This window comes from Macrotis lagotis, chromosome X, assembly GCF_037893015.1.
Source record: "Macrotis lagotis isolate mMagLag1 chromosome X, bilby.v1.9.chrom.fasta, whole genome shotgun sequence".
Taxonomy (NCBI): domain Eukaryota; kingdom Metazoa; phylum Chordata; class Mammalia; order Peramelemorphia; family Peramelidae; genus Macrotis; species Macrotis lagotis.
This window is the reverse complement of record NC_133666.1, coordinates 263,513,350-263,536,271: the sequence shown is the minus strand read 5'-3', so window position 1 is coordinate 263,536,271 and position 22,922 is coordinate 263,513,350. Positions and strand designations below refer to the sequence as shown.

Genomic DNA, 22,922 nt, shown 5'->3' with positions numbered 1-22,922 from the left:
AGTCATTGTTTGTGAATTCCAGGCCACTGTATGTTGCTTTTACCTTTTCAGTCTTGGGATTGGTGATAATTTTGGGGAAAAATTAAATTGTCCCACGGTTTAATGTACCATGTACTTACATAAAGGCGAGTTTTCGTCTAATGACTTTAGAGTTTGAAATATAGTTTCTTCTATTATTTTGTTGCTGCTTTTCAATCAGTTTAGTTGTCTGATTCATTGAGGGACACATTTCTTGATAGAGATATTGAGAAGGAAATAGTTTTCCATTTCCTTCTCTAGCTCATCTTATAGATGAGGAAACTGAGGTAAACAGGGTTAATTAACTTCCTAGGGTCTCACAAGTAAGTTTCTTAGACTGGATTTAAAGTCACATTTTTCTGATTCCAAGTCCAGTACTCTATCCACAGTACCATCTAGCTACTCCTTTCTCAACATATTATACATTAATCTTTCAGGACTAATTATTAGATCTGTTCTTAGAAATTACTAGCTGTGTGATACTGAACAAATTATTTCACCCTGTTTGCCTCAGTTTCCTCTGAAATTAAAATCCTTTAAAAATTTTCTAGAAATTGAATTGGAGGAAAAAAAATGGCAAACTACTCCAGTATCTTTGCCAAAAAAACCTTAAACGGGGTCATGAAGTGTTGGACATGACTAAAATGAATGAAAAACAAAAATTCTATTTAGAACTTTCCTTGCTCTGTTTTTCTTAGACTCTAGAAATACTGTTAAACCTATAGGCATCATTAAATAAGGGGTACTAAAGAAATGCAAATGACTACTCTTGTAAAGTCAACAATCAGATTCTCCCTTTTGGGAGAAAACCCAACAGTTTCTCAGTGCTTTGGGAGCACATTAATATCTTTGGTTCATCTAATTTCAATTGATTCTTCCCTTGCTTTCCTTCCTTATATTCATTCTTGCCCCCCCCACTGCTCAATTGTTCTCAAGTCCTATTTTTCATCTTTCTTCCTTTTCCATTGGTCTCCCTGCATCACCTCCCCAATCCCATCATCCTAAACTTCCTTTCATCCTAGAGCTCTCTCCTTTTAAAGTAGCTACCTTTTGCTCACAGGAATATGGTTCTCTCCTTTAATATGTATGCTTGATATTCCTAATTATGAAGACAAGAGTTGTAAAGGAGAAATAAAGAGAAAGACACACAGACCATGAGCTAGGTACTAATTTTGAGAAAGAAGAAGGAGCTATAACCATGAGAATGACAGATTATAGCCATAAAGACTGGATTAGCTGATATAGATGGAATGGAAGATATCTTGTAGGAGAGATTGCTGGGTGATGATGAAAGAACCATACCTGACAGTGACAGAGAGAAAAGAAATTACTATTCTTCCTACTGGCAAATTATGTTGAAGAATATGAAAGATCATCATTGGCAAAACTGGACAATGATTCAGTGTCTGTTGGAGAAAGCCATATTTCCAAACCTGGTCCTGTTTCAAAATTTCTTTATTTTTTTCTTGAGAGAGTATTTGCATCCTTCTGGTTAACTGAGTTTGTAACCTTCCAGTTATCCTTGACTCTTCTCTCTCTTTCATTCCCCCAATCCAACTAATTGTCATATCATTCAGGTTTTTTTCTACAGTAATGATCCTCCTCCATTTCTTTCCTCACTGTCTCCTGCTACCAGTTTCCCTTTTGCAAACCATTCTCCATACAGTGGTCCAAAGAATTGAAAAGTACAACTCTGATCATGTCAATTTTCAGCTCAAAAACATTTAATGATCACAATGGGTAAAAAAGGTTAATGATCTTTACAATATGTCTATCTCCTACCTTCTTAACCTTATTTCATAGTACTTTTTAAGGAATTCTCCATTACAGTCAAACTGTACCACCAGCTATCCACCAAAGTGGAGATTAAAATTGTCACTCTGTACATTCACATAAGCCCTTGTATATGGACATACCATGCTCTTTCCACTAATTTCTTTCTCTCAGAAATTGTGACTCCCTTTAAAATTCAATCTCAGTTGCTATCTCTTCCAAGTAGCATATCCTGATGTCCCCATCCCCAAACTGTGGGATTCTTCCAACTCAGTTTTCTTTATTTATGTGCATATTGTGTTTCCCCACTGGAACACAAACTCATTGAGGAAAGAAATTGCTTTATTTTTACCTCCCTAGGACCTGGACATCTAAATGAGGTGAATTGAGAGCTGGATCTGGAGTAAGGAAGACCCAAGTTCAAATCCAACCTCAGACAATGGGTGACCCTGGAAAAGTCTATGTGACCCTGGGAAAGACACTTAACCCTATTTGCCTTAGTTTCCCCATCTCCAAAATGAGATGGAGAATACAGTATTTTTGCCAAGAAAACTCCAAATGAGGTCACAGAGAGTTAGGCATGACTGAAATGACTGAACAGCAATGAAGCAATATCTAGAACAATTAATGTTGTATAGAATTAAATTGAATGTGCCAACACAAATATAGAAAGTTTCCAAACTCACTGAAATCTCTGAAAGAAGATAATGATATGGACAGGTCAGTGCTGTAGAGTCAATATGCAAGGAGGTGTTAGATAAGCAAACATCAGGATTTATAGCTTTGTTGGGACTACAAATAAGTATCAGAGGATACCAATGACTTGACACCATTGGACAAGACTGGATACAGAAGGTTCAGGTCCTGGACAGAGGCTGAGCATTCAGAACTTAAAACTGGAAGGAATGTTAGAGACCAATCTCCTCACTTTAGAGCATTCCCAGAGAAGTCATGTGACTTTTCTGAAGTCACAAAGCTAGCAAGCAGAAAACAGGAAGAAAAAGTATTCTCATTTTAAATCCCATGCCTTCCTCTGTATCATGCTGCCTCCAAGAAGACTACATTGACTAAATAACATTCTTCCAGAAGAAAAAACATAATCTCTACTTTTCCAATATACTACAAGTTATCAAAATGATCAAGAATTATTTTGTCAGAAGAATATGAAAATTAAGACCATGATAAAGAGAACAAAATTAGATTTCTTCCATATTTGCAAAGGAAAGTACTGGGGAATGGGAATGAGGAGAGAGAGACAGAAAGACAGAGAGACAGAGAAAAAGAGGAGAGGGAGAAGGAAAAAGAAGGAGGAGGAGAAGGAATAAAAAAAAGAAAAAATGAAAGAGAAGGAAGACAGGGAGGGAGAGAGTGAAGACAAGAAAGAAAGAAAAAAGAAGGCTGGAATGAAGGAAACAGAAAAGGAGAAAGGAAAGAAGAAAATAAATGAAGTCAAATCAGAAAGGAAGGAAGGGAAGAAGGCAGGTAAGAAGTAAGAAAGGAAGGAATGCAAGCAGGAAGTCAGAAAAGAAAAGAGAAAAAGTCACAAAATGTGCAAAGCTGTTAGTATTCATAATGTTCTTGCTATATACATGATAAATTACCATGGTAACACTAGTATCACAGGATACACATATTACATCTGATCCCAGCATACAATGTTCAGAAATAACAGCACAGTCTGTGGTGCTTGTATTTTTAGTTAGGGGAAGGTCAATTATCAATTTTGTTTAGGGTATAATTCTTGACTGTTGAAAGAATTTTGAGGACTTTTTAGCTACTAAAATAAAATTAAAGAAAAAACAAACAAACCCTAGGGCCTGACTAACCTTAACACAAACCTATGACTAAATGAGGCATGGTCACACTTAAAAAAACCCATACCTCCCTACAATTTGAAGGTTACTTTCCTTTGAATCAATTACTTACAAAATTTGCATATTACTCATATATTCTAGGTAAACACTTGGTTTTCTGAACCTCTAAGAAGCAGCAAAATCTAGTGGAAATAGCATGGATCCCTTGGAATCAGGAGATCTTGTGTTAGTTCAATTCACTTATTTTTCTGTTTCATTCTGGGCAAGTCACTTAAACTCTCTAGGCTACAATTTCCTAATATATAAAATGAAAAGGATAAAATATACAAGAACTGATGATTGGGAAAAAGAGGCAGCCTCATTCTTAAACCCTTCCCTGTAGAAGTGTATATAACACCTACATAATATTTAGTCTTTTTAGTCTGCATAGATAATTTTCCTTTTCTGAAATCCTACTGCAATTATAAAAGACTATGTTGCTTAGAAATTAATTGGTTTCTAATTGTACAGGACATGTAAGTCTTATCTACCCAACTACTCTGACATTTCAACATGTATGCGATCATCTCTTATAGTTCTTGTATCTCCCTGTGCTGAACATAGGTCAGAACTTGGGCAACTCAATTCATCTTTCTGGACTTAAGTTTCCTCATCTGTCAAATGAATTGCTTTTAAGGTTTTCCAAACTCTCAATCTATGAACCTCTCAATTTTGGTTGATTGAAAAGCATCCATGAAGGTACCTTGCAAAACTTGCAAAAATTTTAATTTCTATAAAACTTATATTAGTGAAAATTGGGGGGGGGGTAAGGTTTTAATAGACCTACTACAATCACAAATAATACAAAAAACCTCACTTGCTGTTCTTGCAATCAAAATCTCAGAACTTTAGAAGGAGATGGACCTCAAAGATAAAGTAGTTTCCTCTATATTCTCCTTAGGATTCAAAGAACAGAACACACAAAATAAACCTGAAAGTAATATTAGATTTGACACTTTTTTACTTAGTACATATATTTCCTTTTTCAAAATTCTTCTGAAGTCCTATAGCCTACATTTCAGTTCTAATCATAATTTACTTAGACCAGAGATGTCAAAATATGAGGACCATGCTACCAAAAGATTCCTAAGAACTGCCCAAACCACATTAAAATGTAATTAGCAATTATTTGTCAAAATAATTAAAAATACAATATTATATATACATACAAACATATATGAAACATTTCCTTTTAAAATTAACCTACATATGGACCAGCAAAGACTTGCATAAATGAATTTTTTTCATTGTTGTTAGATCATTTCTTGGCACAGATACTGGAGTGATTTGCATTTCCTTCTCCAGCTCATTTTTTCAGATGAGGAAACTGAGGCAAAGAAGGTTAAGTGACTTGCCCAGGGTCACACAGCTAGTAAGTGTCCTAAGTCAGATTTGAATTCATCAAGGGGAGACTTCCTGCCTCCAGGCCCAGCACTTTATCTACTATATCACCTAGTTGCCTATAAATGGATTAGCAATCCTCTTTTCCATTTGAGATTGACACCACTTGCTTTAAACTACTCAAAGTTCTTTTTTCCATCAAACTTCTTATCACAAGCATCTCTTTCAGATCATTCCTTAACATTATTAGCAAAATTATCTTTGCTAATGATTCCCATTATTTTACATTCTTCATTCTCTAAAGACCTATGTGTGGGATTCTAGTTAATCATAGAATATATCTAAACTCTATTATTTGTTTCAAAGAACTTTACAAGCCCTTCTTTGTTTTCTTTTATATAAACTTTATGTTCTTTTACAGCAACTTTGCCTGTGCCCACCCTGTTTTATACCTCTATCTGAGGTTACCCTAATAGAGTAGTAGGCTGGTAAATATTTAACAGGTGGCTCTCCAAAAAAACAAAAAAACACTCCCCCCCACCCAAATCTACCATACTAAAGACACACTATTAGAGTTTATATTTTCTCCACTTTCTTAAGTGATAGACAATCAACAAAACAATAAATCATATCCTTATTTGTAGTGCTTGCCATTTCCTGAGGCACAAATGCTCAAACTGAGAAATTAACAATTGGCCCCTACAAGTCAGCTCCAATAAGTACCACCTCCCAAAGTTCAACACTCAAGACAGTGTGGATAGGGAAATGAAAAGCACTCTTTTGTAGCAAAAACAATTCCTAAGAAATTATTTTGTTCCATAAAGTAACAGGAGTAGGAAGGAGAGTCTAATTTTGCTTAGAGGACTAAGGTTTTGGTTTTTGTTTTTTTAAATGCATGCAATTATGCCCAGAAAAAGTTACTAACATAAAAAAGTCAACTTAATTTTGTGATTCCTCTAGTCTTCTGATGACAATGAGTAATTAGAATTAGAGCATTGCATTTATTTCCATTTCTTTCTTTTAGGCAAGGAAAGAGACCAGGAGGGGGTGGGGTTCACTGACAGCCACACACTGAACCAATTCAGAAGAAAATTAGTTGGTTGATCTTTGTGATTGGTGTTAGTTATCAAGTCTTAGCAATGGATTAGAAAATGGAGATTTTTTTTTTCTCTAACTCTTGTCAGAAAACATGGGGCCTCATTTCAACGAAGCCAAGCAGTGCTCAGAGGACACACGATTTTTAATTACATCTACAAAGAACAAATCCCCAAGCTCAGGACTGAGCTAAGACAAACTTTTTTTTTTCTCCTTGAAGGAAATAATAGATGTTTTCTAATCATTTGAAAGTCATTTTAACTTGTAACTTAATGGTTTAGACTGACACCAAGGCAGTATGTCAGTAGAGATGAGGACTTCAACTATCTGGATAGCTACAGGCCCTTTTGCTTTCTGCTGAATGGAAAGCAATGAATAATTTCCTAACTTGTATCAATGAAGGTTTCATCTATGGAAAGGAAGAGGAAGCAATAAGGAGAAATGTTATTTTGGACTTGATACTGGTCAGTGGGGAACAATTATTAAAGCTGAAGGGATGAGAAATTGGAGGACAATGACTCTTTTTCTTTTAAGTTTTATTTGCAAGGCAAATGTGGTTAAATGGTTTGCCCAAGGTCACACAGCTGGGTAATTATTAAGTGTCTGAGGGCACATTTGAACTCAGGTCCTCCTGACTCCAGGGCCAGTGCTCTATCCACTGCACCACCTAGCCACCCCAACAATGACTCTTTAAATGAAGACTCTTAGAATTCATGACAGAAGAAAAAGAGAGGCAGCATGGTCTGACATTTGCACTATACTTCAAAATTTTTCAAGACATTCAGAGACTTCAAAACACGCAGAGAACAAAATTCTGTTGTCAAGTCAGCCTAAATGAGAAGCTCTCTAGAATTAAATCCTGAAGATGCAAACAAAAGAAATTCCAGTGAGGAAGAAAGGGAAAACAGTCTAAACAGGAAAAGAGCAACTCACTGACTGATTTTTAAGAACTATATAAGGGAGATGGTGGTAGATGGAGCCTGACTATAAAGCAAGGGCACCATTGCATTTCAAACAGGGCCAGAAAATGATAAATTTCAGAGGGCTTAGAGCTGTTAGCGATGAATTTTAGGTACAAAAAAAAAAAAAAGGTATATCTTTAGCTATGTTGTGGGTGAGAGGAAGAGTAAAGAAGGGCTAGATCCACTGACCATAATGAATGAGATGATGGTAAACAACTACAAAGAGAAGGTAGAACAGGTTGCTTATTTACTTTATTTTATTTTCCTTTAAGGGATGGTTATTTTTCCTAAATTCTTAAGAATTATCAGCATATAATTAAAATGATTGACAGGGAGTTTAAATCTGTTAAGAAAGTGAGGAGAGGTACAGAGAGTTAGTAAGGTTCACTTCATTAGCTTGGGCCAAGTACAACTGGAGGTTCTGAAAGAACCAGTTAAAACAATGATTGAGTCACTGTCAGTGATTCTGACATGGGAGGCAGGTGAGTCAGAAGTCATTGTTGACAAGCAATCAATTAACATTTAGGAAACACCTATTATGTGACAGGCATTGTCCTAGACAACAGGGATAAAAAACAGAAATGAAATACTTCCTGTCTGTACTCTAGAACATATTATGAAGGGGTTGGCATATTAAGGATTTGGAAAGAGAAGCAGTGATCATGAAAATCTGTTACAGCTTCATCAAGAAGAAGTAATGTTATAGTAACCTCATTTCCTTTTATGACAGGTCTGTTAAACTAACACTCCCCAATCCTTCCATCTTCCTCCTTCCCCAGCCAGGTCACAGAACGTTTGGGTATGCTATAGTTCATGGGATCACAAAGAGTAGGACACAATTATATGACTGAACAACAATAAACAGAAAACCCAAAGATCAGTGAAGTACTGTAGATAGTTTTCTTAGACTTCAGCTCTCAATCATGCTATCCTTATAGACAAAGTGGACAGAAGCAGGTAGAAGTTGTAGTTGAAAGAGTGCTGAGACCTTGGGCAAATCAACCACAATCTGTCAGTCTCAGATTTCTCATCTATAAATGAGGATGGTAAAAGTATCTTGACTGTTAGATGGGGCGGCTAGGTGGCATAGTGGATAAAGCACTGGCCCTGGAGTCAGGAGTACCTGGGTTCAAATCCAGTCTCAGACACTTAATAATTACCTAGCTGTGTGGTCTTGGGCAAGCCACTTAACCCCATTTGCCTTGCAAAAAAAAAAAAAAAAACTAAAAAAAAAAGTATCTGGACTGTTACATATATATATGTAAAGTGCTATTCAAACTATAAACACCATGTACAAAATATATATTAATTATTAATATTATTAGAGAAGAACAAAGTTATTTAGAACTGGTTGACCAAGAGTAAGAGTAGTTATTAATGAGTCAATATCCAGAAGAAGCTCTCTAGTGCAGTGACTCAGGGATCTGTCAGTGGCCCTATATCATTTAACAGCTTGATTAACAATTGAGATGAAGGCAAAAAGATCTATTATCAAATCAGCAGAACACTCAAATATATGTGAAGAAAGATGGAAGATGACTCCCTTCTGATATGAAGGGTCTGGGTACATTTATATCTAATGCCACCTGTATTTTTTTAAAATTTATTTGTTTATTTTCATCCATATGCAGGTGTATAGTTTTAAATTACAAAATTTCCTTCCACCCTCCTTTCCCACTCCTCTCCCCTCAGGGGCAAACAGTCAGGTTAGCCATTGTACATACATGTTTTGATAAACATGTTTATAGATTAGTAATTTTTGGTATGAAGAATTAGGATTAAGGGAAAGAGATACATAAGAGATAATTTTTTATAAAGTGTTCAGATTCTGCAGGGCTTTTTTCCCCTATGTGTTTTGTTTTTCTTCCTCTGGATGGGGATAATATAGTTCATAGCCAGTCAAATACAGTTGTCCCAGCTCTCTGGACTGCTGAGAGAAGTTGCTTCCACAAAGGTTGTTCATCTCACAATATTGTTATTGATGTGTGTACTGATCTCTTGGTTCTACTCCCATCGCTCAGCATCAGATCCCATAAGTCATTCCATTCTTCTCTAGAGTCTGATCATTTGTGGTTTCTTATAGAACAATAGTATTCCATAACATACATATACCATAACCTATTTAGTCATTCTACAATTGATGGACGTCCCCTCAATTTCCAATTCTTTGCCACAACAAAAAAGAGCTGCTATGAATATTTTGGATGCTGCCTGGATTATTGCATGGTTTCCTAAATGATATCCCTTACTCTAGCCTAGGTTATACCAACCTCTCTTGAGTCACCAGATTATTCTTTCTAATACATGGCCATTTCATACAGGCTAAAGTCCAGTTTGAAAAACTGCAGTTTGCTTCTCTCAGACACCAAACTACATTTCTAGACTTAATGTTCCATCACTCCCCAACCTTTTAGTCAAATTAGTTCATCACTTTCCTCTAAAAATTGCGATGTTCTTGTTTGCTATCATATTTCTATATTTATGTCAGCACCCCACCTAATTGAGGTTAACACATATTTCAAAATGGAACTGAAATTCCATCTCTTCCATAAAGTCCTACCTGACCACTTGCACTTAAAATGCTCTCTTTTCTTTCAACTCTAATAGTAATATTATTTACAAAATTAATTAGAGAATAATCATATGCTCCTTTGATGCTCCTTTTATCACTGTCTTGACATGCAATATATGATTTTGGTTATAGAAGTTTTATTGTGCTTGCTTTGTTCCAACAATATTACAAGATCTTTCTTTTGTGTTCTGATTTCCCTGCATGTCAAACATTTATGGACTTATCTCTATACTTAATTCAGGTAAAAGTTTTTTGGGTTGGTATTTATAACCAAAAAAAAACTTTTTTTGAAGGACCTCAAAAGTTTAGACTGAGAACTTTCACTATGAATTTTTATTTTTATTCTTTAAAATGACCAGTGAAATGACATTAAATTCATTGTAAGGTTGGGGCCTTACGTAGGTAGATACTCAGAAGGTTTTTTTTGTTTTTTTTTTTGTTTTTGTCTTTTTGGCCATCATGATACTGGGAACCTATCAAATGATTACTACATGCTTGATGTTGGATAATAGGATAATTCCACTTAGGATGACAAAAATAAATTTTTGGATTAATGGTTAAAAAGTCAGGGCACAGCTCTCATAGGATTATCCATGTACTTTAGGCACTCTGTTATAGAATGTCAAAGACCTTGGTAGGATTGTAGTAGACACGAATGTACTGACAGTCAGAATATCAGTAACTCTGTACATAAGCCTGTTTCTCTGGTTGGAATCAAAGCACTGTAGGTTTTCATTAGTTTGTACATCCTGTGCATTGAATGATGATTATCATACAGACTGCTGGGTATATGCTAAAAAAATTCAAATATTAAAACCAATTATACAAATGTGAATAATGACTTCCCTAAAGTGGTCACATGTATGCAAATATGTACTTTTTGAAGCTATCATAATGTAAAATATAGTAACTGGTTTCAGTTCAATAGAATTATGCAGTGAAAATTCAAACAATGTGACCATTTCAGGGGATACACTATTTACACTAATCAGGACTGAGTTGTATTTAATAATAGATTTTAAAACAATTTTTGGAGAATTTTCTCCAGATTAAAGACAAAATAAAGCATAAAAATAGGATTTTCCCCTTTAGCTGCACTAGAAGAGGGCCTCTTATTATTTCTTGGAAAATTTAAATTATTAAGTAGATTATAAATATGAGCTAAATTGATATTTAGATGATTCTAAGACATTTAGAAAGGAAGTAAAAAATTTATATGTGAGTCCCTGTGGAATCCACACAGTTTTTACAGACAGGAATCAGACCTATGATTTTATCCATAAAGGAAATTCCCAGATGAATAAACTTTATCAATGAAGGTCAGTACCTCCTCAAAATTTATAGGTTAGGGAACAATCTAGAGCACTAAGAAGTGGGTCAGATTCATAGAAACATTATTTATTACAGTTAGAGGTTGATTCGAGGCTTATCCAAATGTAAGACCACCTCTCTCTATCCACTAAACTATGAATGCCTCTATTAATTAAATTAATAAATTCATCATGATGTTCTCAGGATGTTTTTAGCTATGTTTCCTGTAGCAAAAACTTGTGAGATATGAAACATTCATTCTCTGTTTCTGAGAACTGAAATGATCTATTTCTGTAAGTTCACCATTCATGCAGATTGGTTACAATGACTACTACAAACACAAGTCACAAAAAGATCAGTTCTTGCTCAAATCAAACTGAGAAATAATTATTAGTCATTTTTGAGGTGCACTAAGGAAGCTTGGAAGTTCTGCTTTGTTACTACAAAGGGCCTCCCTTGGAAAGGTTATTTCTTTCTTTACCCTACAATTTTCTGTTACTGCAGTTTTCTAATTGGTGTTTATGTTGCATTAAGATTTGACAAACACACATGCACAGAGGTTTAGTCCAAGTTCCAAAGAAAATTGGCCTAAATCAAGCTGATAATGTATCCTCTTAATATTTATGAGTTTTGTCCACACATAAAAAACCCAAAAATCCATCACTTATTTATTTCCCTCCCTTCTCTTGCTTTAAACAATACTTACTTTTTAGTTTGGGGATAGCTAAGAAAACAACCATTTGCTCCTACACCTTTAAAAGGAAATCTTGAGAAGATTACATTACTATAAATAAATATTCATTCTGTGAAAGAATCTGCTTAATGAAAACAATTAGGGGCAGAATATGCTGAATTAGGAAAAATGTTACTAATTATTAAAAAAAGACTTGCAATTGCATACCTATGCATTTAAATAAGTATTTTATATAACACACAACAGCTAGAACTCAGCTAAGACGTAATTTTACCTGGTAAAAAATCCTTAAAGGATTTGATTAATCAAAAGTTAAAATAATTAATAATTAGTATACCATGTATAAATTTTGATTTAGATGCTTTAGAATTGAGTTTTGTGATTGCAACTTCAACATGACCAATTAATTTATAAACACACTATTTTCTTTAGATGGTACAAAAAAGCGCTTCAAGCTCAGACACACCCTTTTAAAGGAGAAACTACCAATCAGTAGGGCTCTAGTAAACATTTTCTCTATAATCATCAAATTTTTCTTTCCTTGGAGTATAAATTCAACAAAAATGAAAGGTTTAAGTAATTGATTGCCATCTCTAATTGGGAAAAAAATTAATCATTTCCCCCAATGAACCTCTAATTATCCCTTTACCATTTTTAATAGTCTTTCCCATTCTTTGAACATAAAGTGCTTTTCTGTTAATTTATCATACCATGAGGCAATGTCAGCCATCAGTTTGTTCAGACTCATTGATTGAATCTATTTTTATAGACACTGAGGAACCACTAATCTATGAATCACAAGCCATTTCTTAGCTCCCGCCACTGTCATTACTAACGAATCATTTCTATGGAGACCATTTGGGAAAATGAATAGCTTGATGATTGGGCAGGAATAGATGTTGTATGCCTTTCCTCAAAGAGAAAGTTCTCTCAGTAACAGAATCAATGTCTTAATTTCAAATTCGGTAATCTCCAACCCATCTTTCCTCATTCTTAACTGGGGGTAGCAGAGAGAATAAATACAAAGACTGATATCATAATCCTTACCTATAGTATAAAAGGAGATGGTTGAACTAGATAATTAATTTTCAAGGTCCCTTCCAGCTCTTATACTCTATGTTCTAATGATACTTCATTTAGAGTTAGGTGATTCTGGGAAGAAAGAGGCATTACTAGAATAATGAAAGTAGGGAGTAGGCCATGGATTACAAGGATAATTTCACCATGAAAGATTTCTACCAGGTTCCATTCTGTTGACTGGGTCATGATTCAGCTGATGATGCCCAGTCTTTGAAGCTCATAATTTAATATCAATAGAAGGGATGCTTTGATCCACTCCCTCCTTATCTCCATTCTTAGTTCAGGTGCCTTTTATGATTTTTTTTTTTGTCAGTTTTCTCTCTCCTTACCTAAATTATTTTGCATTGACCTCTTTGTGTACATTTACTGATTTTGTGTAAACAGGCACCATGGTACAACAAAAAGAACATTAAATGAGCAGAATGGATGACAGCATTGGATTCAAATTCTTCTCTCACTTACCTCCTGAGACCTTGGACAAGTTGCTTAACTTCTCTGGATTTCAGATTTATTTTTTTCTATGAAAAAAGGGGGTTTGTTTAGATGATCCTTCAAACCTTTCTACATCTAAATATATGATCCTTTGTTATATCCTCCTGCCCCAGTCTCCATCCTTAGTTTAACTCCAGCTTCTTGAGGTCAAGAAATATTTCTTTTTCATCTTTCTATGCCTAATACTAGTATAACAATCAATCAAGAAGTATGTATTAAGCATCAGGGGCTGAAGATACAAAGACAAATACTTTCAAAGTATATTTTCTAGCAAAATAAAACATTTGTGTCATAATAGGTACTTAAAATATTAATGAATTTGATTGAATCTGTGTGATAAACAGAAAGGTTTTCCTTGAATTTCATATTGATAATCATATTGTAATTTTTAACATAGCACTTCTGGGCAGATAGGTGGCTCAAGGGATAGAGCATTGAATTTGGAAGCAAGAAGACTCATCTTCCTGAGTTCAAATTTGACCTCAGATATTTCCTAGTTGTGTGACCCTGGACAAGTCAATTCACCCTGTTTGCCACATTTTCCTCATCTGTAAAATGATTTGGAGAAGGAAATGGCAAATTACTCCAGTATCTTTGCCATGAAAACCCCAAATGGTACAACAACTGAAATGACTGAAAATATAGCACTTTCAAGTTTGTAAAATACTTTACAACTAGTATGTTACTTGATCACCATAATTTACAGATAAGGAAGTTGAGGCATAGAGTAAGTGATTTGCCCAAGGTCATACATATCATAGATGCCTAATACCATATTTGAACTTACATTTTCCTGACTCCAAGCCTGACATTCTTTGGAAGTAGTGCTTATTCTTAAATGCTAGATTGTATCATGCATACTATGTTCAAATAAGCATTGTTTTTAGGTCATGCTTGTATAGTCTAGATTAGCTTCAATTAATTAAATTAAAATTTTAATTTTTTCCCTTCAAATAAAATAATAGTATATCTGTCTATAACAAATACTCATATGAATAACAAAAAATTCATATGAATACAGTGCTTTAAAATTTATAAAGCATTTCCCCCATAACAACTTTGCTTTTGACTTATGGTCTTTAAGTTTCTTAAAGACCAATGAGGTTAAGTGATTTGCCAACTCAGAAGAAACTCCTCTGAATTCAGGTCTATATAAATTTAAATCTGTTACTCAACTCATTACCTCTACTCTGAAAGGCCATTATTCTCTGGAAAGAGGGTGAAGATAAGAGTTTTGGAATATGGGGAAGCCACTAAAAATAATCTGAAAGGATAACAGATGATTGACTTAAAGATATAGTCAAAAATAAAGAATCACAGATAGTGAGCCTTCCTATTCATTAGCATTTAGTTCAGCTGAAGATTTATTAATGCTAACTGTTTGGATAATAATTTCAATGAAGCTCTTGAATTCAGCATTAGGTTCAAATAAATAGCTATGATAGCCATTTCACTGTAACATACTTGGGAGACTTCAATTTAGAAGGTACTTCCCTTATGTTTAGAGAGAAACATTAGAGACTTGTTCACATTATTCCATCACTGAATCATTCTTGTTTAAGCATACATTTGGATTTAAGCTGAGCTCTATTTTGCACATATAAAAGATTTGCATCTTCAGCCTACACATGAGTTTTAGGGAAAATAGCTCAATTCTCTGAATTCTTTCAAACCTTCCTCTTCACTAAGGATGGTAAAAATAAAATCAACAAGTAGTGGCTTCCAACGAATTCTTAATCTTTTTGAAATTAAAAAAAATATGGACAAGTACAATACTGAAAAATAAAAAAAAAACTTTTAACACATTATTTCGGATATATCTTAAATAAATCCCAGTAAACACTCTGAAAAGTAACCGTTGCTTTTTTCTACCATTAGGTAGAAATCAGAGAATTTTCAAGCACACTGCCATAAGAATTTTCAAGTGGTCTTTATAACAAATGTAGTATTTTCTCAGCAGATACCTCAAAAGCACAATTTTAACTACAGATTTCAAAAATAACATTATAAAGTGAATTACCAAATCCTGAGGAATTGTTTTTGAAAATTTCTCAATAATATTTCTTTTCCTTTTTCTTTTTTGTTTTTTTTTTTTGGAGTCAGATTCGAGTGGGCTGTTACAAAAGCAATGTATAATTTGAAAAGACAAATAAGGATCTCATATTTTAAAATTCCAAAATCTGTTTAGCTTGCAAAATAGCTGTAGAAGACATCTGTATCTCTGACTTTTTCCAGTATCTGAGGGAGGAATTCTGATTTGCCTAGACATTCTTGCTGTCCCCAGATTTGAGGAGAGATTATCATTTTTGAATACACATAATGACTTATATGGCTATTTTCCAGTCTCAAAAATAAAAAAAAATGTATTGGGTGAAATGTAATATCAAGGCATGTGTGTTGAATATTTGTAGAATCACACATTATTTATTGTTAGACTGTAAAATGAATTTTGGACTACCACAGTAAGATTGCTAGTGGTATGGGTTAGAAGAAATAGTTTCTTTTTTAATTACTTGTCTGTACTACTACAGTCATTAGTTATTGTATATTAACATAATTGTTTTCTGACAATCCAAGTGCATCCTTAAACAAGAATGACTCAGTGATTGAATAATATGAACAAGTCACTAATATTTCTCTCTGAATACAAGGAAAGTACTGTCGAACTTGAAGACTTAAGGGTATGTTATATTCAAATGACTATAACATACATTTATTTGAATTGAATACTCAATGCAAGGTACTGTTAATGAGAAAAAAAAGCATCAATGTGGAACAAAAATGGAATAAATATCATTCCACCAAAAATAAAAACCCAAAACAGCAGTAAACAAACCCTAAAACATTAGTAGTTTCATCTTAAGTGATCAGTTTTTTTTCCCTATGAAGTCAGAAAACAGTTTACAATTAGAAAGTTATATCTCAGTCATTTCTGCAAAATGGAAAAAAAAAAAAACTTTGACCATGATCAACAACAGAGCTTGGATATGCTAGCTCTATTTAATATTGGAACATGTACAATATAGCATATATTTTAAAATGGGTGTGCAAAAGAAGAGCTAGAAAATAAGATACTAAGTTTTTCTTCCAAAATCTTTGAAAAATAAGGGGGCTGAAGATGATTTCCAAATCCTTGTAGTTACAAATCTAAAGACCTACCTGACTCGTGCGAGTAGCCAAGGCATGTTTAATATTCTTAGTAAAGTCATGGCATTATGAAATAATAGATTTAAAGCTAAAAGGAACTTTGGAAGTCATCAAAGCCAACTTCTCCATTTTATAGAGGAGAAAATGAGGTCAAGAAAGGTTAGGTGACTTTTCCAGAGTCTCACAGCTAGTAAGGATCTGAAGCATAATTTGAATCCAGGTCTTCCTGACTCCAAGTCTAGTGCTCTATCAATGCTAGGGAAAATGATCCATTCTAAAATTCTGACACTTTAAACTAAAACAAAGTCATTATTAAAGGTGAGCAACTACAGAGATCTATGACCAAATATAACTCTCCTGCTCTAACATTGTTCAAGAAAAACTTGGAAACAAGTGAGGGAAATTAATTCTTGAGCACAAAGTAGATATGTGTCTTTCTAGTAACCAAAATCTAGCTCTCAACTTTGCAAATTCCTCATTTCACTAAGCAGACATGTAGGATGTAGGAGATGGAAGCAGGGCTGTGAGAGAACAGATGCCTGGAACACTGATACAGAAATGATGATTTTGTAGGGGAAGTACTTAACACTTTCCTATTCACTCAACCACAGCAGCGGTGATATGAAAATGAATGGTTCTATAGAGTCCGTATGTTTCTGAAACAACAGTAAAACATGACATATCTGAACTACCAGCTGGAAAGCTGGAATTAAAAACTAATTATGAATAACACTGCTTCATAATATTCCTTAAAAATCTTTATCTCAGGGGATGCTAACTGGATCTTTGGATACTAGGAACCACAGCTCACCCAAATGCAGAAGCTTCAGGGAACCATCACTCTGGAAAATGGTTAAGCTTTCATCTTTTTCTTAAATGGGTCCAGTTTTGACTTAAGCTAAATGGAAGGAATTTTTCCAGTATTCCTCTTCAGTCAATTGTTCTCAGATCTCCCTTAGTGCAAAACTATAAAACTATCACTCCTCACAAGCCTTGAATTAGCAGACTTCAACACTGGGAAGCAGGATGGGGGTGGGGGGGTGGTAACAGCACAAGATTTCCTTGACAAACAAATATAATAAAAGAAAACACGTTACCGTCTCCTCTGCTGTTTAATATCAATAGGTTTGTTGATAGCATAAGGTGATCCATGAATGTAAGCACTCCGGAATCTGGCCACCCTCTCCAGAGTCAGGTGCTCACAGCTAGATGGTAAACTCATTTTATCCAAGCACAAAGAATTCAAAAAAAGAAAGAAAGAAAGAAAAAGAAAACTAATAGGCAAAGAGTAAAATTTCCTGGAAAAAGCTGGGAATAAGATGCCAGATTATGAACTTCTTTCCAGCTGTGCTGTGCACAGGTGGCTTAGGGTCCTTTAGCTCAGAAAGCCAATTCAGCTTTCTCTCAGTGCTTAGATGCATTAGTTTGCTTTTTTTCCTTATGGATACAGGAAGCTTGTTGCCTTTTTTTTCCTACTCAGAGTCAAGCTTCAACCAATTATTGGCTGAGCAGATGAAGTCGAAAGTGCCTGGCTTCACAAAAGCCTTCCCTCCCTCTCAGTCCTGCTCCTGAGTAGACACTGAGCCTTTAATCCATTTTTGTCTTGTCTCTAAAAGAACACCAACTAAATTTAGCAGCCTTTGGTTAATCGTGGGTATTTATCTATGCATCAAACATACCTCTACTGGAAGGGAAATGATCAAGTTAGTGAGTGGTACATTTTCAGAAAGCTAAATTACTTTTCAAACCCATTATAGACATTCAGAATGATGAAACAGGCACATGGAAATAATTACAGGTAGTTTTCCAATTTTCTGGTCAAAAATTATAAGTCTAGGCATTTGAACATTTACTGGCAGTTCAAACAGGAGCCTTCTTTCATAAATCACTGCTGTGCATAATTGCACAGCCATCCAACTTCTAACAGAACATCTCAAGCAATAACTCTTTCATCTTGACATTTTGACACATGTCTTCAGCTCCTCTCATAAGAAATGTTTTCTTCCGAAATACCTAATAATCAAATAATAATAGCTAATGATATTATATATAATCATATGTAATATAATTATATATTACAATATTATAATAGTGCTTAAAAATTCACAATATGTTTCATACACATTATCTTATTTGTCTATTCAACAGCCTCAACAATGACAACCCTGAGAAACGGGTACTATGGGAATTATTATCTGCCTCTTATAGAAGAGCTGGGACTGAATACTTATTTCCAAGGACTTTTCCATACTGTGAAAGAGAAGTCTTTGATCAACTTTAATATGTTGAATGTTCATAAAACAGATACTGGCTGGGAAAAATAAAAACAACAACAACAACAAAAAGCAGGGGAATATTAAACACTATTGTACATGTACAACTATTACCATACTGTTCACTGTCTTGGGGAGGGGGAAGGAAGGGAGAGTGGTAGAAAAATGTGGAATTCATAAAATTGTAAATGGATGAATATTGAAAATTACCTTTGCATGCAATTGGAAAAATAAAATAAAATTTCAATTAAAAAACAGGGGGTGAAATGTCCCACCTAAGTTTTCTTTTTTCTCCAGAGCAATTTATCCTACGTTCCTTCAACAGATATTCATATAATTGGTTTCAAGTATCTACACTAGCCTGGTCTTCCTTTTTTGAACACACCCCAGTTTATTAATGTCTCTCCTAAACTGTATTTCCCAGGAGTAAAATCAAAATGTGGTCTGATTAAAACAGTTTATAGAAAAACTGCTATAAATTTCCCTTTTTTCCTGGAACCTTTTTTCCCATTGTGACAGCATGAGAGCACATAGCATTTTTGACTATCATGTCCAAATACTAGCAGTTTATAATCCCTTTAACTTCCTTTTGCAATATGTTTCACATGAATTACTTAGCTGCAACTCTATCATTCTGTTTTTAGATTGTTGATTTTTTGACCTGAAAGCAGGACTTTGCATTTATCCATATTAAATCTTTTATTTTAACCAGCCTATGATCCTAACCTTGAGGTCTTTCCAAATCCTTACCTGTCACCCAAAAAAGTTAGCAATGTTCCTGGCTTTGACTCATCAGTCAGATCTCTGCCTTCATTCAAGTGTCTGAGAAAAGCGTTAAAAAGATCAGGGTCAGTGTGTCAGAGTAGTAAAGTCCTATCTGTAGGTTGAACTCAGACCATTCTTGGGTCCAAGCATTTAATCATTCAGTCAGTCAATTAGCATTTTTAAAGTAACCATCAGGTTCTAAGCATGATGCTAAGTCGTTTGGGATATGAAGAAAGATAAAAAAACAGCTCTAACTTTTAATAAGTTCACAGTCATCTGAGTCTACTTAATATAAAAATCTAGTCCATATCTCTCTAGCTTATCTAGAAGGGTATCATAAAAGAGTTTATCAAAAAGAGAAATCCAAATTACTATATCTTTCTGAGGCAATGTGACTGAATACAAAAAGAGTGTGACTTGAGATTAGAAAAATCTTGGGTTTTAATTCCACCACCATACTAACTGGGCAAGAACCTTAATCTCTCTGAGTCTCAGTTTCCTTATCTGTAAAATGAGGGTATTAGTAGATTGTCCTATTTTTGTAAGTATCAAATTTGATAGTATATTTTAGGTACTTGACAAACCATTACAGCAATGGAAACATATCCATTATTATGATGATCTTTATTATAATTTTTGGCATTCCACTGATTTACCAGTTTAGTAATCCTGTTAACAAAGAAATTAGGTTAATTAGCTTGACATGAATTCTTTTTTTTTTAATTTTTAGGTTTTTGCAAGGCAAATGGGGTTAAGTGGCTAGGTAATTATGAAGTGTCTGAGACTGGATTTGAACCCAGGTACTCCTGACTCCCGGGCCGGTGTTCAATCCACTGCGCCACCTACTCACCCCCAAAATGAATTGTTCTTGATGAATCCACACTGACTTTTAATGATCACCACTTCCTTTCCTAAGTACTTAACAAATCTTTGGAAGATTATAAATCATTTTTCCTATTTTTGGAAACTTCTTCCTCAGTCACTCTTCCTAAAGTTTGACTTTTTAAATTTATTTTATTTTACAGGTTGGGGCAAGAAGGCACATACAAATCTGCCAAAATATATTAATAGCTTACATTTTTAACATTTGTTGAGTTCTGGCTATGCTATGATTGAGAAAGAAAATTTGGTATTTAATTACTTTCTATTCAGTAAATTTTCTTTTTTTTAAACCAGCATTTATTAAGCTATTGTCAGGCAGTTTAATGATTGCTTTACAAATTTCTCATTTGATTTTGCTATATGTCTTAGCATTTCTGTCAGTGATAATCTTTCCCTTTTTTTTTGGATTTCATAAAACACATCATCATGCATAACTTCCTAATATCTTTATTACATATAACTGAGGAAACAAGTGTCTAGACTTAGAGGGAAAAAGATTCATTGTGAACCAAGCAATCACTATCTCTGATTTTTTAAAATAATTAATTACTTGCTTGAGAAATCTTTAAATATACTTCGTTGTTTTCATTTGTTTATCTCCATAGATGTGGGAAAACCTAATGTAAGTGACAAAGAAGCACCTACATTTAATTTAAAAAAAATTTAAAAGACACTCCAAATTCCATAAATGGAGAAAACTCATTAATCCTACAATTGTCAGTAAATAATCATTACTATATTCCTTTTTCTACAGGAATTTCATTTTTTATTTTTGTCATTTTTTAAAATTTATTTTACATAATTACAATAATTTTATTATAAGGGTAAATATAACCCCCCTCCCCACTAAGAAGATGAGAAACCTCAAGAATAGTGAGAGAAAAAAAACGTACTTCAGTCTGTGTTCAGATTCCAATGGCTCTGTCTCTGTGGTGAGTTTCTTTATCGTAAGTCCACCAGAGAAGTTGCTTCGATATTTTTCCCACAGTTGCTATTACTAACTGTATTTCCCTCCACTCTATTCCTCCTCACTCTCATTTATTCTCTTCTCTCTCTCTCTCCTTTCATCCTGGCCCTGTCTAAAAGTGTGTTGTATCTGAGTACCCTCTCCCACAATCTTCCCTCTCTTCTATCACCTATTCCCCCTTCCCTCCCCCCATCCCCCTTTATCCCATCCTTCTCTTCTCATTTTTCTCTAGGATAAGATAGATTTCTATACCCTATTAAGTGTGAATGTTATTTCCTCTCTGAGTCACTTCTGATGAGAATGAAGGCTCACTCATTCCCCCTTTGCCTTCCCCCTTTCCACTCCATTGAAAAAGCTTTTACTTCACTCTTATGTGAAATTTCTTAGCTTCTTCTTCTTCATCTCCTTTCCCTTCCTCCCAGTACTTTCCTTTATCACCCATTGACTCCATCTTTTTTACTATATTATTCCATTATATTCAGCTCCTTCCTGTACCTTGTCTATATACGCTCCTTCTAACCGCTCTTATAAATGAGAAAGTTCATATTCATATGAATTATCAATATCTTCTTCCCATGCAGGAAGACAAACGGTTCGATATAATTAAGTTCCTCATAGTTAGTCCTTCTCATCCACCCCCTCTGTCATTTACCAGAGTCCTGTACTTGGAGATCAAACTTTCTGTTCAGCTCTGGTTTTTTCGATAGGAAATTTTGAAAGTGCCCTGTTTCATTGAAAGTCCATCTTTTACCCTGAAAGAGGATATTCAGTCTTGCTTGATAGTTGATTCTTGGTCATAAACCAAGATCTTTTGCCTTCTGTAATATCATATTCCAATCCCTACAAGCCCTTAATGAAGATGTTGCCAGATCTTGTGTAATCCTGACTATGGAGCCTTGATAGTTGAATTGTTTGTTTCTGGAAGCTTTGAGAATGTTCTCTTTGAAGTGTGAATTTTGGGATTTGGCTATATTATTCCTGGAAATTTTTCTTTTGGGATCTCTTTCAGGAGGTGACTGGTGAATCCCCTCAATTTCTATTTTACCCTCTGCTTCTAGGATCTCAGGGCAATTTTGCTGTATTATTTCTTGAAAAATGACATCTAGGCTCTCTTCCTTGTCATGACTTTCAGGTAGCCCAATAATTTTTAAATTATTTCTTCTGGATCTGTTTTCAAGGTTGGTTGTTCTTCCAATGATATACTTCACACTTTCTTCTAATTTTTGGCTTTTTTGGCAGAGTTTTATTTTTTCCTGATTTCTTGAAAAATCATCAACTTCCTTTAGTTCCATTCTGCATTGGAAGGAGTTATTTTCTTCAGAGAGCTTTTTTTTATCTCCTTTTCCAGCTGGCCAATTCTGCTTTTTAAGGCATTCTTTTCCTCATTTGCCTTTTGTTTTGCTTTTTTTTCCCCATTTGACCTAAACTGGTTTTTTAACATATTATTTTCTTCAGTATTTTTTTTGTATTTCTTTCACCAAGCAGCTGATTTGATTTTCATGATTTGTCTGCATCACTCTCATTTCTCCTCCCAATTTTTCCTCTACCTCCCTTAACTGCTTTTCAAAGTCTTTTTTGAGCTCATCCATAGTCTGAGACCATTTTCTATTTCTCTTGGAGGTTATGGATATGGAAGCTTCAATTTTGTCATCATCTGAGTATGTGTTTTGATCTTCCATGGGACTAAAGTAATTTCC

At 34.5% G+C, this 22,922-nt stretch overlaps 1 protein-coding gene across 6 annotated transcripts in view; it reads right to left on the bottom strand.

Annotated features, from left to right (window-relative positions):
• Positions 1-22,922, bottom strand: part of PDE4D (phosphodiesterase 4D) — a 1,222,901-nt gene that overhangs the window by 467,536 nt on the left and 732,443 nt on the right. The window contains exon 1 of one of the 6 annotated variants that reach the window (XM_074203065.1): positions 19,362-21,393. The exons of the other annotated variants lie outside the window; for them this stretch is intronic. The gene's annotated coding sequence lies outside the window, so the exon portion shown is untranslated. Of the gene's footprint in view, positions 1-19,361; positions 21,394-22,922 lie in introns of those variants that run through there. 6 annotated transcript variants of the gene reach the window in all.